At 46.3% G+C, this 20,039-nt stretch overlaps 1 protein-coding gene across 6 annotated transcripts in view; it reads right to left on the bottom strand.

Moving 5' to 3' along the window:
• LOC122544349 (guanine nucleotide-binding protein G(I)/G(S)/G(T) subunit beta-2) overlaps positions 1-20,039 on the bottom strand; it is a 171,047-nt gene that overhangs the window by 51,409 nt on the left and 99,599 nt on the right. Inside the window, exon 1 of one of the 6 annotated variants that reach the window (XM_043683561.1) lies at positions 736-885. The exons of 4 other annotated variants lie outside the window; for them this stretch is intronic. The gene's annotated coding sequence lies outside the window, so the exon portion shown is untranslated. Of the gene's footprint in view, positions 1-735; positions 886-20,039 lie in introns of those variants that run through there. One more of the 6 variants, XM_043683564.1, reaches the window with a different exon arrangement.

Genomic DNA, 20,039 nt, shown 5'->3' with positions numbered 1-20,039 from the left:
ACCGAGAGAGAGGGGGAGACAGGGAGAGAGAGAGAGAGACGGGGAGAGAGAGGGGGAGACAGGGGAGAGAGAGAGAGATGGGGAGAGAGAGGAGGGGGTGGGGTGGGGTGGGAGAAGAGAAGAGAGAGGAGAAAAGAAAATAATTATCACATATCCCACACTAGCTACACATTATCAGCACTGCAACAGAGGCAGAGCATAAAAAAAAAACGAGGGAAATGCTGTGGGTTAAATGTACCAGACACACGTCAGTTTCCATGGTAACTTATCTCCAATTGTGTTGGACTCTGGAGACTGGCTTGAGCATATTTCAAAAGGAAAGACTCGACAATTTTGAAAAACACATCCTGCTCTAGCCAGGACACCCCACACATCCAAGCTCTCAGATCCAGTGGCTTTTTTTTTTAAAATGGCATGGCAGTATGGATTTGGACAATTGCCATGGCATCTGCAGTTACCTTCAGATGGCAAAAAAAGACAACAGCTTGTTCCAAGTAAATTGGGTCAGAGGAGGTTGAGTGAAGAGTGAGGGAGGTGGGTCACTGTTTACACTATACAGATCTGGGATAGCTTTTTATAATTAAACATAGACATCACAGGCATGACAGAACAAATGGGCTCCATTTAGCCGTTAGAGTTGGAGTCAGCAGAATGGATGGCCAGACCCCAACTCTCCTAACACCCTCCCGGGATCTGGCTTGATGGCAATTCTGCCTCAGTGGGTAGCACACTCACCTCAACTCAAAGTTGTGGGCTCAAGCCCCACTACACAGAGCATCCATGCCACGCCTCAGTGCAGCATTGAGGAGATATCGTGGGGAGGGGAAAGGAGATAGCGGGTTCGCTCACTGGATGACTGACCCAGAGGCGCAAAGCGTGAGTCACAGGTTCAAATCCAACCACAGCAGCTGGTGGAATTTAAAAGACAAAAACAAAAGTCTCAGAATGCAAGCCATCATCTAGAAAAAGGTGACCATGATAATTATCAGCAATGACGTAACAACCCAACTGGTTTACCATCGCCATTTAGAGAAGGAAGTCTGTCGTCCTTATCTGATTTGGCCTACACCTAACTCCAGACCCACAGCAATGCAATCGACTCTTCATTGCAGTGGTCTGTCAAGCCACTCAGCTCAAGGGCAATTGTGGACGGGGCAACAAACGCTGGCCTTGCTGGCAACAGCTACGTCCCATGGGCAAATAAAAAGAAACAAGTCTTTGTACTTTTTGTTTGGGGAGGAGGCAGGGTGGGCAAGTTGAAAGCCTGGAATTTGACTCCCAGTGCTGCACTGGGAGGACTGCAACTGGGCTGGCGCAAGGCAGGATTGCACTGATGCAGCAAGAGGAGGAACAGCAAGGATTGAGCTTAGTTTGGTAGTCAGCATCAAGCACAGGGATGGGGAACTCCAACTCGAATACCCTTCACCTCAGCACCATTGTCCACCTCACTGAAAACGGAGGGCTGGCCATTCACTATGAAGTGCTCTCACCCACTTAATCCCACTCAGACTTGAGATGGGTGTGCGTTGGTGCATGGCAATGATCTGATTTTAACCTCAACTGCATTCATCCACTTTGCCCCTTTATCCACAGCACAAGTTACTTCTTCAACAGAACAATAAATTCGTTGTAAGTGATTTCCCTTTGAGCAAAGGGAGAGCACGGTGGCTCACTGGTTAGCACTGCTAACCAGGCTTGATTCCACCCTCCACCCTGTGTGGAGTTGACATATTCACGTTTCTGCATAGGTTTCCTCTGAGTGCTCCTCCCATAGTCCAAAAATGAGCAGGTTAGGTGGACTGGCCATGCTAAATCGCCCCATAGTGCCCAGGGATATGTAGGTTAGGTGGATTAACCCTGGAAATGCAGGGTTACAGGGGATAGGATAGGGCCCTGGGTGGAAAGATCTTGAAGGGTCACTATGGACTCGATGGGCTGAATGGCTTGATTGCACATTATAGGGATTCTATGCAGCAATCGCAGTAAACTCCAGTCAGACAAATCCTCTAGCCCGGCCAGAAAAGCTAAATCATAACAGTCTGAAGTTCTCAGTAGATGGAAAGGCATTAAAACCCACATGAAAGCCCCACCTATCAGTGGTGGAAGAAAGGAAGCATGTTTTCAGCAAATGGGCCCAAAGGATCGATTATTTCTTCCCCCGCTTAAATTAGTGACCCAGAATTTTTACCGCTGAGTTTCACGCTGCCATTAATAATATATCCAAGATGTCTGCATCCGATTCCCCAGGCTCAGACTAAGCTTCTGCAGCCAAACTGGCTCAGGACCAGAAACAATCAACAGGAAAGCACATCCCAGGATGGGCCAGGACCTTGCATCACACATCCTCTTGCTGCACAAATAATTGAATACAAGACAAGGAGAGCTGAAGGAAAGATCACACTATTATCAAGAACATCTTAACGCCAATCAAAGGGCCCCTCCATGTGCTCGGTTAACCAACTTTCGGCAGGTTGCATAGCCAGTGCAGAGGTCTCAGCTGTTTAAAAAGTTCAACCAACCTCGACAATGCACACCCAGCAACAATTCCTACTCAAAAAAAGGCAACAGCCACATAATAACAAACCACCAGTGAACAGGTAAACCCAACATTCAAGATAACCTCATTTTCCTGACCCCATGCATCCTTCAAAAAAGAAAACTGCTTTAGTGGCAGTGTCCCTCCTTCTGAACCAGGGGGCCTGCATTCAAGACCCACCTCCCCCAAAAGATATGGACAGAGGAACTTCGATTATCAGAAAAACACGGGGACTATTTCATTTGGATAATCGAATGTCAGGTAACAGTTTAGCCACGCATCAGGACCTTGCGATCTTGTTTGGATAACTGGGGTTTCTCCATAATAACATCCCAGCAGGTCGAGGAGGAAATCTCTACAGATCAAATCCCCTGCAATCTACCCACACCCTCCTTCAGCTGCAATGATATCGCACCCCACAATGCATATCAGGTTCAAGGTTTCCTCATTCAGATGTTCGAAACCGGGCGACAGGAGCTGGGCTGCAAAGCTGTGTAGGAATTTAACATACCCACTGTTTGTTGGATGCTGATGGAATTTTAAAATCAGCTACCACCCACACCCATCACATCAGCGGTTCAATATATCCCCATCCCCCCAACAGGAGTTTGGTGCTTCAGTAGATCAACTCAGGTACCAACATAGGGCAAGACAGAGGCTGGCACCACTGCCTGACAGGGACCCAAGTTTGATCCCACCCTTGGGTGACAGCGTGTGGAGTTTGCTCATTCTCCCAATGTCTGTCTGGGTTTTCGTCAGCTGCTCCAGTTTCCTCCCACGGTCCAAAGGTGTGTAGGTTAGGGTGGATTGGCAGTGCTAAATTACCCATAGCACCCAGGGATGTGCAGGTTAGGGTGGATTGGTAGTGCTAAATTACCCATAGCACCCAGGGATGCGCAGGTGAGGGCTAAATTACCCATAGCACCCAGGGATGCGCAGGTGAGGGTGGATTGGCAGTGCTAAATTACCCATTGCACCCAGGGATGTGCAGGTGAGGGTGGATTGGTAGTGCTAAATTACCCATAGCACCCAGGGATGTGCAGGTTAGGGTGGATTGGCCGTGCTAAATTACCCATAGTGTCCAGGGATGTGCAGGTTAGGGTGGATTGGCCGTGCTAAATTACCCATAGCGCTCAGGGATGCGCAGGTTAGGGTGGATTCGCCGTGCTAAATCGCCCCATAGCGTCCATGGACGTGCAGGCTAGCTGGGTCAGCAGTGTGAAATGTAGGGTTACGGGGACAGAATGGGGCCGGGTCTGGTTGGAATACTCTTTGGAGGGTCAGTGGGGACTCAATGGGCCGAATGGCCTGTTTTCACACTGGAGCGATTCTATGAACATCTACAGTAATTTTTTAAAAAAAAAATCAAAATCAGACTCAGTTAGACCAAAAACTGGGAAATTCCAACTACCCTGGTTCAAGTAATGTGCCTGCTTTTCCATGTAACTAGGAGGCCATGTGCCAGTCTCTCAATAGGCTTCCCATCTTCAGTTTTACCACACCAGATTTTCTTTTTAAAATACATTATTCCTTAAAACCAGGCCCAATACAATACTTGAAGCACCAAAGCATCCTTCAATTGTTCATAAGATGCTTATACATTCTTACACTGACACTTTGCCATCTGAAACTGGTAGCACTGGAAATGCCCAAGTTACACACAGTTAAAATTGACCAAGGTGTCAACCCAACCTGCTGTAAGCAACCTCTCAAGCACTGTACAATATACCGTCAGCAGGAAATACAAACAATACACACAGAAAGAAAGTGACAAATTGAATTCGGTGGGGCAGGTCATTCATAGAGGTCGTCTCTATTTTGACCCCCGGAACTTTTGCGTCTTAAGAGAGTGTTGTACAAGAACAGCAAGAGGAGGTGTAAACGACTGAGAGAATGCAGGGAACATACAGGTCAACAGAGAGAGACTTTGACTCCATCCCACACATAACAGACACAGGAACTCAGGTGCAAGGAGATGGAGCAGGACCTTCAATAAGATCATGATTGATCTGACTGTGCCCTTCACTCCACCTCCTATCTCCCTCCAATACTGCTAGATACGCTTAATGATCAAACATCTTGAATGAATTAACAAGTATTGAAGGAATGAATGAATCGGGGGGAATTAGTGGTTCACTCCAAATACTTGACCACTTAAACTCGTTCATGAGTTTGGGACCACTGACAATGCCACTGAATAAGTTAGAGTGAACTAAACTACTTAACATAAGTGGCTTACTTAGCTAATTTCAGAGAGACAATCATACTGCTGTGGGCCCACAGTCATGTGTAGGCCAGGCTGGGGTAAGGATGGCAGATTTCTTCCCTGAATGACATCACTGTTGGAAAAGCCCATCTGGGTTCAAACTGGCAGTTTCACAACTTGGATTCAAATCCCAGCAGCTCCTATGGCAAGGTTCAAACGTGTACAGCGACTCAGGCTTTTCGGGAGTGGGAGAGCGGACACTCTGGAACGACACCGCATTTGAAGCAGCGTAGGGTCAGTCAGAAGTGGCTCCTTAACTACTAACTGACATATCATGGTGTGCACAGGTAACTGCCCTACCATTTATCAAACTGGCGAGCATCTCCTGAGCACACAGGCCGATCACACCACATCTGTAAACACTCGAACAGGGTGAAGCACAAAAAGAAAGTCTTCTTCGTGAAATCGATGCAATTTTTTTTTGTCTTTCAAAAAAACTTGCTCTTGGTGCCACCCCCCCACCCCATAGGGCTATTGCAGACCTTGAATATCAAAGCCATTGCTCACGGCGAAATCTGTTCACATCGAGCTTGGCTTGACACCCTCCTTTCTCCCCCACGTATACACACTCATCCCAGAATGGCAATCGGGAGTGTCAACGCTGGCTCTCGACCCTAGGGTGCTGACACTAATTGTAGCATTCCTGTCACTCGGACTACAATTAGCAGCAGCTGGAGCACTGAACTAAGTCAGGCCTGTTAGCAACCATTCACTACAAAGCCCAGGAGTGCATTCATTCCTCAAAGTCAATCATGCCTCACCCCCCACCAACACACACACACACACACACACACACACACACACTCTGAACTGCAGGATTGGCATTTTGGGACAGGAGATGGAAATGGAATTATGTCCAGTACGTTGAGAGTGTGCGAGAATTGCTCAACCACTGAGGCTGTGTTCAAATGCAGTCAGGTTTAACACACGAAGAAAAATTGAAGGGTCTTTAAAAGCAAATGTGCATTTCTATACCGCCTTTTGCCACCACCAAAACACTTCACAGGTTGAGGGAGTCTTCGCCATTTGGGGTGCTATCCACTGCAGTTTCCAGGGCACTGTTTCTGTGCTCTTCCGTCACTATGATTTTAACGGGGCTATCCCTCATGTTCTGACCAATATTTGTCCCTGAAGAAATCCCGCAGTAACATGATCAAATTTGAACTCTATAAAAATCTGGAATTGAAAGCTCATCTCAGTTATGGTGATCATGAAACTATTGGCAATTGTTTTAAATTTTTAAAAAAATCTGGTTCAACGTCCTTTAGGGATGGAAAAGCACCATCCATACTCAGTCTGGCTTAAGTGTGACCTCTGGGTGATTGGCACGGTGGCTCAGTGGTTAGCACTGCTGCCAGGGCCCCAGGTTCAATTCCAGCCTCGGGCAACTGTCTGCCTGCAGTGTTCACATTCTCCCAGTGCTCCGGTTTCCTCCCACAGTCCAAAGATGTGCTGCAGGTTAAGTGGCTTAGCTACAGGAAATGGAAGAATAGAATAGGGGGTTGGGTTAGGGCTGAGGGTCTGCGTGGACTCGAGGGGTCAAATTGTCTGCTTCCACGGTGTAGGGATTTTATGTTTCTATGATTACCCAGCAACGTGGTTGATTCTTAACTGCCTTCTAACACGGCCCTGCAAGCCACTCAATTTTAGGGGCAATGGGTCAGGAATGCTGCCACCCACATCCAAAAGGAAGAACATAGGACACAAGACAGGAAAGGTAGGCAGGCCATTCTGCCCCTTCGAGCCCTTACTACCATTAAATACAATGATACCTCATCATCTATCACATTCCAGCTTTCTCTCCCCCCCACCACCACCACCAAAACCAAGGGGAACATCCTCCTGCATCTAGTCCGTCGAGCCCTGTTGACATTTTATATACTTCAAGCAGATCCTTCTAGTGAATACTGGTCCAACTGATCCAATTCAAGAATTATCCAACCAAAAGAGAGTCAGTCAGTCAGTCATCGCATATCTGAATACTGAGACGCAGCACTTCTGCTCTCAAAAGCAAAATTCAGTGCAAATTTTTCCCAGTGACTGCTGAGCCAGTTTTTGTTCAGCCCACGCATCGAATTCCTCCATGTGTTCCATCTCTCTCCCGCATAACCACAAAGCGCCCCTGGAGTGTCTACCATGGAAACCGTCTACTCAAAGCCATCGAGGCATCCAAATCGAGGAGTGGAATGAGCAATCTTAAATCCGAGCCCACACAAAACAAAAGGAGAAATTAAAATCTGTTTCACAGTTACCGACAACCCAGCGTTTGAATCATAGGAATCAAACACACAATATTGCTTCCTTAAAAATAAAATGCAGGCACAGTTATGCTGTATTTCACATCACTCTCCCTACATTTGTAACGTTACAAGTTTCTCATCCACAAATACCCTTCCAAACACTCTGACCTTTCCAGTCATAGAAACCCTATACAGTACAACCTCGATTATCCAAACTTCAGATTATCCGATCAAGATCCTGCAAAAACAGCATTAGGCAACCCAGCATTCAGTTACCAGTTAAACAGCATCATGGCATGCACTGCCAAGTAATCAGGAAATGGTCGGATAACCGGCACATACCGCTCGTTTATGATCAGATCAGTGATCCAGACAATCAATTATCTAAAGAAAATACTCCCCGACTGTCTCGTTTGAGTAATCGAGGTTCTACTGTAGTGCAGGAAGAGGTTATTCAGCCCATTGGGTCTGCACTGACACTCCAAACAGCATCCCACCACCCTGGATTATTGGGGCAATTTAGCACGGCCAATCCACCCTAACCTGCACATCTTTGGACTGTGGGAGGAAAGCGGAGCACCCGGAGAGAACCCATGCAATGTGCAAACTCGACAGACAGACAGTCACGCGGGGGGTGGAATAGCACCTGGGACCGGGACGCTGTGAGGCAGCAGTGCTAACCACTGTGCCAGAGTGTTGCCTCTCTCCGCCCTTTAAAAATTTATCACAGGTCCCATCCCTCAGATTATGCTTCACAGATATCTGACCATAAAGGTTTCTCCTGGCCCGCTAATTCTTTTTGCCAATTTTAAATCCATGATCTCCAGCTCATGGTCCACTCGCTGGGGGCGGGGGAATAATAATTCACAAGCTTCCCACTGACACACAGCTGACTGAAACCTCTCCGATGCCCATTCACAAGGAACATCACTTTCCAAAATCCCATCGATCCAGAAAAGCACACATGCCATCTTGGAACCTCTCTCACCTTTGTGCCACATATCTAACCAAGGGCTATCTACATTGGTAAAGCACTACTGAAAGTAGTTCATGAGGAAGTTACAACATCCAGACTGACCAAAAGCTTGGTCGAAGAAGTCTGTGTTGAACAGCATCTTAAGAAGTAAGCAAGTGAGGTAGAGGGATAGTATAGAAATGGAATTCCATAGCTTGGGCCCAAGCAACTGAACTGAATCACAGCCATCAATTATGATGGGGGTTGAAACAAGGTGCCCAAATTAGAGGAATGTCGATATTTTGGGAGATTGCATGGTGGGAAGAGATCACAGAGCTGGACAGCACAAAAGTCAGGGAGAGATTTGAAAACAAGGAGGAGAATCTTAGAAAACAAAAGATGTGGTTTGATCAGGGGCCAACACGGAGCATGGTGTGGTAGGTAGAATGGGACTTCCCTCCCACCTACACTCTTATCTTAGTCTGTATTCCCTTTGGGATCAACAGCTTGGGGGATGCATGACTGAGGGAGAGTCCATCCGAACTTAAGAAACAGGAGCAGGAGTAGACCACCTGGTCCATTGAGCAAGCTCTGCCATTCAATAAAATCATGGCTGACCTCTTCGTGGACTCAGCTCCACTTACTCACCCACTCACCATAAGTCTTCATTCCTTTACTTCATCTTGTCAGTCTCTACTTGGCGTTTCTAATCCTCCAAAATCAGGAACTCCCTCTTCCAACTCCACTACCAACAGATTAACTATGATTTTCCTCCGTGCTGTTTGAGAGACGCCCCAGGTTTAATAATTAGATGCCACGACTGCTCACATTCAACAACTAGCATCTGTGTAGACTCGTCAACACAGTAAGCTGCCTCACAGGAACGTTACAAATAACTTGATGATGCTAGGGGCAGCACGGTGGCTCAGTGGCTAACACTGCTGCCTCACAGCGCCAGGGACCCGGGTTGGATTCCAGCCTCAGTCGACTGTTTGCGTAGAGTTTGCACATTCTCCCAGTGTCTGCGTGGGTTTCCTCCCACAATCCAAAGGTATGCAAGTCAGGTGAATTGGGCATGCTGCATTGCCCATAGTGTTCAGGGATGTGGAGGTTAGGTGCACTAGCCAGGGATAAATGTAGGATAATAGAGAATGGGTCTGGATGGGTTACTCTTTGGAGGGTCGGTGTTGACTCGTTGGGCCAAAGGGCCTGTTTCCACACTGTAGGGATTTTATGATAGAACAGGCAACAAAAGATTGGTCAAAGAGATAGATTCAGTGGAGGAACAGGATGAGGAGGAGAGGCTGAGGGGTGAAGGGAAGGAATTCCAAAGCTCTGCGTTAAGCTTCTAACAGCAGAGTAATGAAAATCATTGATGCACAACAGATTGCTTCTGAAATGAATTCATCAGTTGTATCACACTTCAAAATGTACTGGGGATATGAAAAGCACTATATAAAGCAAAGGATTTTTTTTAAAAAAATAAAAAGCCCAAATAAAAAGCAAGCAACCTTTTCGCCCATGACACAATCACTGTTGTACCAAAGCTTTCAGCGAGGTTTTTCCATTAAATTGAAATTGCTCCAGTGAGGAGTTTCAGGCTTTGAGGAAGGAGCGAGCTCCACTATAGAGAATGAGTTTGCCTCCAGGGCAAATTTTTACAAGTTTGCTTCAGAAATAACTCCTTCTATAGGGTTGTTTTCCTCAGAGGTTTTTAAAATCAGAGCAAAGAACTAACCCTTACTTAATATAGCATTTTATTTACAACCACAGAACATTCCAACACACTTTTTGAAATCTTATCATTGTTTTAAGAAGTCATTCATGGGACACTGCTGGCTAAGCGAGCATTTATTACCCTCCAAAATTGCCCAGAGGGCAGTTAAGACTCATCCACTCAAAACAGCAAAGTACTATAGTCGGTGAAAATTTGAAATGAACACAGAGTGCCGGAGAAACTCAGCAAGTCTGCCAGCATCTGTGGGGAGGGAAACAGAGTTAGTCAAACTGCAGAAGTCGTCAAACTGGATTCAAAATGTTTCTTTTTTTGTTTTTCCTTCTCCACAGATGCTGCCAGAACTGCTGAGTCTCTTCACTTTTCTGTGCGTTTGTGGTGAAGATTTGTCCACATTGCTGTGGATTTGGAATCATACGTGAACCAGACCAGGTTAGGATGGCCGATTGCCTTCCTTCAAAGCATAGTGATGAACGCAATAGGTGTTCACAACCACCAACCCTGAGTGGATGATTGCCATTAGACAAGGTTTCTTTCATTCCAGACTGAATTCAAATGACAACTTCTGCTGTGGTGGGATTTGAACCCACATGCCCAGAACATCACTCTGTGGTTCTGGATTAGTAGACTAGTGACCACTAAGTCACTGGCTCCCTATTGCTGGAAAAAAAAAATGATGGCATCTAGGTTTTCTTTTGTGAAGATTACGGACCGGGCCCTGGGGAGAACCCTCCCACTTTTGTAGAGCTATATGAGTCACACAGCATGGAAACAGACCCTTTGGTCTAACCAGTCCACGTCGACCATAATCCTTCCTCGAAAGAGGGTCACAGGATCTTGTATATCCACCTCAATTCTGGATAGGTTACTCTTCAGAGGGTCAGTGTGGACTTATTGGGCCGAAGGGCCTGTTATCACATTGTAGGGAATCTAGTCTAATCTGATGTAAACTTGGAAGTGGAGCAAAAGGTTGGGAGTGGGAGGCAGTTTCGAGAAATGGTCTTGGTTTAACGCCTCAACTAGGGGAGCCAGCATTGAATTCTGTGCAAACTCTGGACCTGCAAACTTCTGACTCAGAAGCAAGAATCTACCAATCGAGCAACAGCAGGTAGCGTAAAGCTGAGAGAACTCGCAAAGAGATGCCTCCTCACGGCTGTGAAGGCACACTTTCGAATAAAACTGGTACAAGGATTGGCAGCCCTGAAAACCCTTCTGAAGTAACGAGTGGATGGATAGTGGCAGATTAACTTCAAATGGGAAAAAGAACACGGTGATACACTTTGGTACAAGAGTATGGGGAAATAGTAAACTATAAAGGGTACTGCTGTAAACAGCATGCAGGAGTAGAGAGATCTCGGCGTATACAAGTCATTAAAAAGTTGGCAGGGCAGGTACAAAGCGCTTTCTATAACACATACAATATTCCAGCCTTCATCAATAGAGACATGGACTACAAGAGCATGAAGGTCATGATGAAATGGGAGGCTGGTTAGACCTCAGCTGGAGTACCTGTGCACAGTTTTGGGCACCACACAGTCAGAAAGATGCAAATGCATTGGAGTCTGCAAACGAGATTTACTGGAGCGTTTCCAGGGATGAGATACTTCTTTTATGATGGAAGATTAGAGATTGGAGATGTTGGGACTGGTTTTCCTTACAGAGGAGAATGTCCAAAGGAGATTTGACAGACGTTTTCAATATCATGAGGAGTCTGGACGGAGTGGATAGGGAGAAACGTTTCCCACTTGTTAATGGACTGAGAATTGATTGTAAAAAGTGACTGGCAAAAGAAAAGAAAAATCATAGAGTAGTTAGGGTCTAAAGTGCACTACCTGCAAGTATAAGTGGATGGAGGTTCAACTGCGATATTCAAGGGGACATTGGGCGAGTATCTACATAGAAAACAAAACGTACAAGGGTTACAGGGAGAAGCTAGGAGATGGGCATTAAATTAAAATACTGAGAGAGCCTGGCACAGAAATAATGGGCCTCCTTCTGCGGTGTGATATTTGAGGTTCATGACAAAGATTGCAGAAGGCTGGGGACATGGTGTGGGTTACCCACACCTAAAAAAAGATAGGACAGATTCAACATCACAACAACAGCACACAATTGGCTTTCACTCGACAGAATCCCAATGGACTCTGCAGTTCAGTTACAGTAACCTTTGGGAAAATGTTCCCATTTCAAACCCCATTCCAGGTAGACCGGTAAATATGGAATGCACCACTGTAACAAATCATTCACCACAAAACAAAGATCAGGATTAGATTTTCAGTTTCTAATAAGGATCTCAGGCGTTAAGTTTTTTGTAAACCTTAGGTGGGAGAATACAAACTCACGGCCACAGGTGGCACAAACAGGGTAGATATATTGAAAAGCAAGCTGGGTAAGATTGCCAGAGAAAGACACATTCACAGGATAATAACAACAGGATGAGAGGGGAACCCAATGTGTTGGGCAAATACCAGCAGGGAATAGGCAGGCTGAACAGCTTGCTCCTGTGGGTGACTGGTATACCAGGACCTGAACCGCAGCCTGTCTCTCATAACAACAGCCAGGGTGAAGGGGCCAAAAAAGCAGACACGAGGGTCGGAGAATCATTGCGGCTCAAAAGCCAAGTAACCAGAAACATAAGCCAAGTTCTGCTCAGGCAACGGTTAAAACAGGTTTTAGCCGACAAACTGTCATAAAGGAAGGGTTGAAGGAGTGAAGGCAGCAGTGCTGTAGTTTTAAGGCCCTGTTCAGGAATGAATTCAGAGGAGTGCAGAATCTCGGCCTTCAAAAAAGTGACAGTACCTTCAGACAGGAAGGAGCATGTGCAGTTACAGATCTCTGAGAAAAAGATGCAATGTGGAAGTCAATACAACAGACAGTCATACCGAATCCAACAGCAGATATCGCTCTCTGGTGACCATGGCATCTCCAACCCACGGAGAGTATCTGAAGAACCTCCCTGGATACTGAAGTCGTCAAGATGACACAATAGGGCTTTTGAAAGTAAATCAGAAACAATACCTCTTGAAGTCAGCTTTGCATGTGTGCGTGACAGCAAACACGAGAGAGAGAGAGAGAGAGAGATCAGAGGAAATGCTGGATCCAGGCGTGGCCATTAGTGACAAGTCGCCTGAATATTGCAAAATTCAGAAGAAAAATATGGAGAATTGAAAAGGTCCAAGCTGTTCACGGGCCTGATCACAAAATTTGCCTGGTCAGGTTTAAACACTGAAGTTTGACAAACACCTCCGACTGCAACTTGTAACACTTAAATTCTCCCAACCCCAAGTCCCCTCCCAGAACCCACAAACCACCATGCGTCTTGCAAATTTTTGCAATGAAGTGACAAACCTCCCATGGGTAAGAGACTCAAAATATCTCTCCAGCAAGTACAAACTCACCTGCTTGCTAATCTCAATTCTCAAATTAATGGCTCCATTAAAACCAAATTGGGTTCTGGCCGAGTGCCAACTCAACCACTCGAGGATTCAATGCGCCACCCAGCCACTGGGAATGCAGCAATTAGAAGCCTGTGGTGACCAATTAGTCTCAATCCTCATGGTTTCCTACATGCAGGCTGACAGTGCTAATCAGGGCTGCACAGAGGCCCAGAGAGGTTGGTGGCTTTTGACTTGGAGAGTGCTGGCTTCTCGTATCTGTAATTAGAGTTAAGCCTCTCAGCAAGGCCAGGCACAAAGACCACTGCCTTAGCAGTGGGTAACACCTCCTTTCCTTCTAGTCTGGGCTACCTCGTTAGAACACAATCAGCGCCAAGTCGATGGATTTTGTCATCAACAAAGGAGACAAGGGTGATTGGGGATAGGTAGGGCAGTGGAGTTAAACCATCAGATCAAACTTTATTTTATTGACTGGCAGGGCTGAGAAGAGGGGTCAAATGGCTTACCTCACCTCGATTTCTTGTGGGATGGTTTGGAGAAGGGAAAAAGGATTAAACTTTGAATCTACTAATAACGTCATTTAATTAAACTGACAGCAGCATTTCAGACCGTTATCTAAGCCTTCTCATATTTATTGGGGCCTTTCTTCCCCTCATTGCTGTAGAGACCATTCACCCATCTTAGGAAGACTAGATTAGCCTTGGATGACAGCAGTGTCGATTCACCAGAATGACCCCAAATTCCAAAAAGGTTAAACTGAGAAGAGTTTGCATGAATGAGGAGGTGATTTGATTGAAGCCTTCATAATACTAAAGGGAATGAATATGCTAAATAGAACTTGATGATCAGGGGATGAGAAAGAGAGTCAAGATTAGCATGGTGCTGGAAAAGCACAGCAGGTCAGGCAGCATCCGAGGAACAGGAAAATTGACGTTTTGGGCAAAAGCCCTTCCTGATTAAGGGCTTTTGCCCAAAACATTGATTCTCCTGCTCCTCGGATGCTGCCTGACCTGCTGCGCTTTTCCAGCACCACATTCTCGACTCTGACCTCCAGCATCTGCAGTCCTCACTTTCGCCTGGGTGAGAAAAAGAGTCTCGTACCAGGGTAGCGTCTAAACAACTTGAGCCAATCCTTTCAGGATTTAAATTAGGCAATACTCGAAGAGTGGCGGGGGTTTCTTCCGCAAGTTTGATCAATCAAAACCTCCAAACCACTTGGTACCGAACCTCGGTCAGCACACAATCATCTGCAGCCCAAGTTAAAGCTCTGCTTATTCTTACACCGAGTATGAACAGTTGGGAAAGCCAACATTTACTGCGCAGCTGAAATGGTCTTAGAGAAGGGCAGTGGTGAGCTATCCTCTTGATCCACTGCAGGTGTAGGTACAACCACAACAAGGTCGAATTACGAAGCAATTATACAACGTACATGGTGACCATTCACACCATTGCCCGATCCAGGATCGAGATCGAGCAGCGAGGGAGGGAAGGGCTGAGCTGAGAAATTCCTTCCGCTGACACAGATGCACAGAAACATATTTCAGCTCCCTTCCTTCTCTAATTTCACCCACTGGAGGAGCACGTTCATCAACATCAGACCCAAAAGATGGGCTCAGACAGAAGGCAATGGTGGTCAACAGAAAGGATACTGAAGGAGGCCATTAAGCCCAGCAAGTTCACGCAAGAGATCAAGTACTTTAACTCATTAATCGTTTCCCTTAGCTCAATGGTACAAGGCCGCATGCATAAAACACAGACCAGAAACCAAACTTGGGATTCTCTTTCTACAATGGGTTCTGGTGAGGGGTTTTAGCCTCACCAGTTACTTAGATCCATCATCTTCTGCCGAATCTCCAGTAACTGACCAATACCCAGTCCCTCAGTGTAGACGTAACCTGTAACTATCTGTAGCAAAGTCCCATCCGTATGATGGATTGCAGCTACTCACCAGGGCTCCTTTTCAGTTCCAATCCTCGGACATGTACATCAGTTCCACCAAATCGTGACAGTCCATGCAGCAAGACATGAAGGACACCGCTAAGTGGCAAGTAACATACACAAAGACCAGGCAATGACCACGTCCAACACAAGGTCACATCAAACAGCCTCCCTCGACACACAGTGGCATACTAATGACTGGATTTCTCACCAACACCCTGGGCATTACCATTCATCAGAAATTGAACCAGACTAGTCATATAGTGTACAAGATCAGATCAGAGATGAGAAATTCAACAGTGTGTAACCCATCTACTGACTCTCCATTGCCTGTCTACAAGAGAGGTCAGGAACACTCTTTACTTGCCTGGGTGGGTGCAGCTCCAACAACACTCAAGCAGCTTAGCATCATGCAGGAAAAAGCGTCCTGCTTGATTGGAATACTTTCACTCCCTCCCTCCCTCCCTCTACCACTGATGCACAACAGCAGTGTCTGTCATCCACAACCATCCGACCAAGGATCCTTCAACAGCACCTTCCAAACCCATAACCTCTACCACCTGGGAGGACAAGGACAGCACATACATGTGAACACTGCCATTTGCAAGTTCCGCTCCAAGCCCCACACGATCCAAACTTGGAACCATACCATTGTTCCTTCACTGCTGCTGGGTAAAAATCCTGGCATTCCCTCCTTAAATGCCAGCAGCCATCAGCACACAGTCTGCAGCAATTCTAAAAGGTTTCTCTGTACCATCTCCTCGAGAGCTGGTGCCAGTGTGAGTTTATACATCACAAGATTAGTCATAGGACTGCATTCTTTTTTTCATCAGGCGCTGCAAGGCTTTAACCTTTTGCTGTTCGAGTCATAGAGATGTACAGCGCGGAAACAGACCCTTCGGTCCAACCCGTCCATGCTGACTAGATATCCCAACCCAATCTAGTCCCATTTGCCAGTACCCAGCCCATATCCCTCCAAACCCTTCCTATTCATATACCCATCCAGATACCTTTTAAATGTTGCAACTGTACCAGCCTCCACCACTTCCTCTGGCAGCTCATTCCATACACGTACCACCCACTCCATTATTTGTTTTTTGGTAAGAAACACAAACATTCTCATCTCCTTAGAAAGAAAATTTTGCATTTGTTTGGGACATTCCATAACAGATTGGTGGCTCCAAAAATAACGAGAGAGAGGCAGTGGAAAAATGGTAATAATACTGCACCAGTAATCCAAAACATATGCTCTCCCAAGAGAGAAGAAACATACTCAGGGAAGGACGAGGGAACCATGGCTGACAAGGGAGGTCAGGGACAGCATAAAAGCCAAAAGAAAAGCATCCAATGTGGTGAAGATTCGTGAAAAGCCAGAGGATTGGGAAACCTTTAAAAACCAGAGGGTAACTCCAAAATCAAGTCTTTTTGAGTGGGGTAGAAGAAGAGATGAAAGGGTAAGCTAGCCAGTAATATAAAAGAGCATTGCACGAGGAGGTTTACAAGAATGATCCTGAGGATGAAGGTCCTGTCATGAGGAATCATGGAGAACTGTAAATCGGTGGAGTACAGGGGGAGAAATCTCACTCTAACTTAGCGAATACTCAGGGGAGCCTGGGTAGACTGGACATAGATGTTCTCTATGTTGTGAAACTTGAAAGGGTTCAGAAAAGATTTACAAGGATGTTGCCAGGGTTGGAGGATCTGAGTTATAGGGAGAGGCTGAACAGGCTGGGGCTGTTTTCCCTGGAGCGTCAGAGGCCGAGGGGTGACCTTATAGAGGTTTACAAAATTATGAGGGGGATGGAGGGGATAAATAGGCAAAGCCTTTTCCCTGGGATCGGGGAGTTCAGAACTAGAGTGCATAGGTTTAGGGTGAGAGGGGAAAGATATAAAAGGGACTTAAGGGGCAACTTTTTCACACAGAGGGCGGTACGTGTATGGGATGAGCTGCCAGACGACACAGTGGAGACGGGTACAATTGCAATATTTAAAAGGCATCTGGATGGGTATATGAATAGGAAGGGTTTGGAGGGATATGGGCCGGGTGCTGGCAGGTGGGACTAGATTGGGTTGGGATATCTGATCAGCATGGACGGGTTGGACCGAAGGGCCTGTTTCCGCGCTGTACATCTCGATGACTCTACCAAAACTAGGACTGGAGGACACATCCTCAGAATAAAGGGATGAGCCTTTCGAATGGAGAGGAGGAGGAATTTCTTCAGACGGCGGGGGGGGGGGGTAAATCTGTGGAACACGTTGCCACAGAGGGCAGTGGAGGCCAAATCATCGAATGTATTTAAAACAGAATGAGGTTCTGGATTGATAAAGGGTTCAAAAGGTTACAGAGAGAAGACAAGAGAATGAGGTTGAGAAGCCACACTCAAATGGCAGAGCAAACTTGATGAGCTGAATGGCCAAACTCTGCTCAGACATCACATGGTCCTCTGCTTCACTGCTGCGAAGGCAATCTATCAAGCCATGTACAGAAGTACATCATTCAGCCCATCGAAACTTCCCCGACCAATCAAAGATGATTGCGCCAATCACCTCTTTCTCAATGCTGCTGTCCTGCAACCTTTGATTCATCTCTGGAAGTCTGATTATGCTCAAAACAGAAATTAATAATGGTTGAGTGACCAAAAAGTGTTCTGGGGTACAGAATTCCAAAAATTCCCCACCTTTGAACAAAGTCCTCACTTCAGTCTTCAACGGCCTGCCTCTTATTCTGTGACTCTGTCCCCTGGTTCGAGACTCAGCAACTGGGGCAAACGTCGTTCTTGCGATTACCCTGTTGAGCTCTGTAAGTATTTGCTAAGTTTCAGTGTAACAGCCCTTACCTGATCTGGCCTACGTGACTCCAGATCCCACAGCAAACATGGCTGACTTCTAACTACCCTCTGAAAAGGCCAAGTGTGTCATTCAGTTCAGGGGCAATTGGAGTGGGCAGCAAAAAAACTGGCCTTGGCAGACAATTAGCTCAGTTGGCAGGACAGATGATTTGTGATCAGAGTGAGAACAGCAGCATGGGTTTAATTCCTATACTAGCTGAGGTCACCACAAAGGCTTCTGAACCTCATACCTTGCCTGAGGGTGCCATCAGACAGAGAACAGTCTATCAAAGAATTTTTTTTTTAAAAAAAGCGCATGCTACAAGGGCAAAATAGCCCAAAACAGCCTCTCTGTACATGTGCAGGAGCATAACCGCAAGTGTGGTAAACTCAATGGTTATTCACGCCATGAAGGCAAGAGAATAATCCCACAAAAAGGCAGAGACCACAAATTCAGGCTCCTTCCCTCGAGACAGAGTTGGAATGACGTGGTTTCAGCTTATGACGTGGTGTCATAATCCTTAGCCTCCCAGCGATGTTGTTTTCTGGTCAATGAAACCACTGTTGCGAGCACTTCAAGCAATCAGATTTGGGGAAAGTTCCGGAGCCATTGCCAACAGTCCAAATGCAAGCTGGAGTGCTGTGCAAATCACTTCCCAGTACAACATCCACAATTCATGCGATGGCTCTGCAAGTAGCCATGTCTTGACTCGGGGCATCTCCAGCACAGCCAGCCATCACCCTGCAGTCACAGCCCCCAGGTTGGAGGGAGCCAAATGCATCTCAATGTATTTCCTTCCCACAGGATGCAAGAGGATACCAAATGAAAGCAGACGAGACTAACTATAAGTGAGAGGACATACAGGGTGGGGCAGTGGGGGGTGTGGAAAGAGAGGATTGAAAGCCAGTGGATTACATGAGCAGAATCAACAGCTGAGGCCAGTAATTGCAGTCACAGGATGGCTCCAGGCACATGAGGCAGCCATTGACCACACTGGCTCACTCAAGGAACAATGCCCATCGAATCACAGAATCCCAACACTGTTGAAGCAGGCCATTTGACCCATCAAGTTGACACCACCCCTCCAAAAAGCATTCCATCCAGAGCCACCCTATCCCCACATTCTCCAAGCTCTGGACACAATGAGCAGTTCAGCAACAGCCAACCTGCACACCGCTGGACTGTGGAAGGAAACCAGAGGAAACTCATGCAGACAATTCCCTCTTGAAAGCCTCAATTGAGCTGGCCTCCACCATAGTGTTGGGCAATGCTTTCCAGATCCTAACTACTCACTGCACGTTAAAAAAAGTTTCCCCGTTGCGTCCTTTGCCAATTACCTTCTTGCTATCGATTTTTCCACCAACAGGAACACTTTCACCTTGTCAGCTCTGCAGACACTAACTTGGCAAGGTCACTTAAGTACTGAAAAGATTGGATGGGTGATTGATGAAGGGACATATAAAAAAGGAAACTGGAGCACAGGGTGTTTACATGGGAATGGGACTACTGTCGACACACAGAATAAATGCCTAACTGACCGATGTAGCCAAATGTCACAACTGTGTTGCCACATCAATTACCAAACCTAGGAACACAATGCAAGAGGTTAAAACATGATCCAGTCAGCCATTAGGTAAAATTTAAAACATCCTTCCAATAGCTAAAAGGGTTTGAGCCAGAGGACGCACAAAGTAAAACACGCACAAACACACACCAAGATAAATATCGACTGCTGTAGACCGAGTGAACCAGGCTCTGGTCTGACCAATCATTCCTGGATTTGCCAGGACAGAGTTGTCAATGACAGCCTGCACGTTCCAAGGTCCAGGGTCACACAGAGTCAGAGATGTAAGCACAGAAACAGATCCTTCAGTCCAACTCGTCCATACTTACCAATATCTCAACCTAAATCTAGCCCCACCTGCCACGGGCCCATAACCTTCCTATTCATATACCCACCCAGATATCTGTTCCAATTGTACTAGCCTCCAACACTAAAGCATACTAAACACCTTCTTCACTATCCTATCTACCTGCGAGTCCACTTTCAAGGAGCTATGAGTGAAGGCTTCTGAACCTCATACGTTGCTCCAGTCCAAGCTCTCTTTGTTCAGCAACACTCCCTAGGACCTTACCATTAAGTGT

The sequence above is a fragment of the Chiloscyllium plagiosum genome, chromosome 48 (assembly GCF_004010195.1).
Source record: "Chiloscyllium plagiosum isolate BGI_BamShark_2017 chromosome 48, ASM401019v2, whole genome shotgun sequence".
Taxonomy (NCBI): Eukaryota; Metazoa; Chordata; class Chondrichthyes; order Orectolobiformes; family Hemiscylliidae; genus Chiloscyllium; species Chiloscyllium plagiosum.
The sequence above is the reverse complement of the archived record's forward strand: the minus strand, read 5'-3'. Positions and strand labels throughout refer to the sequence as shown.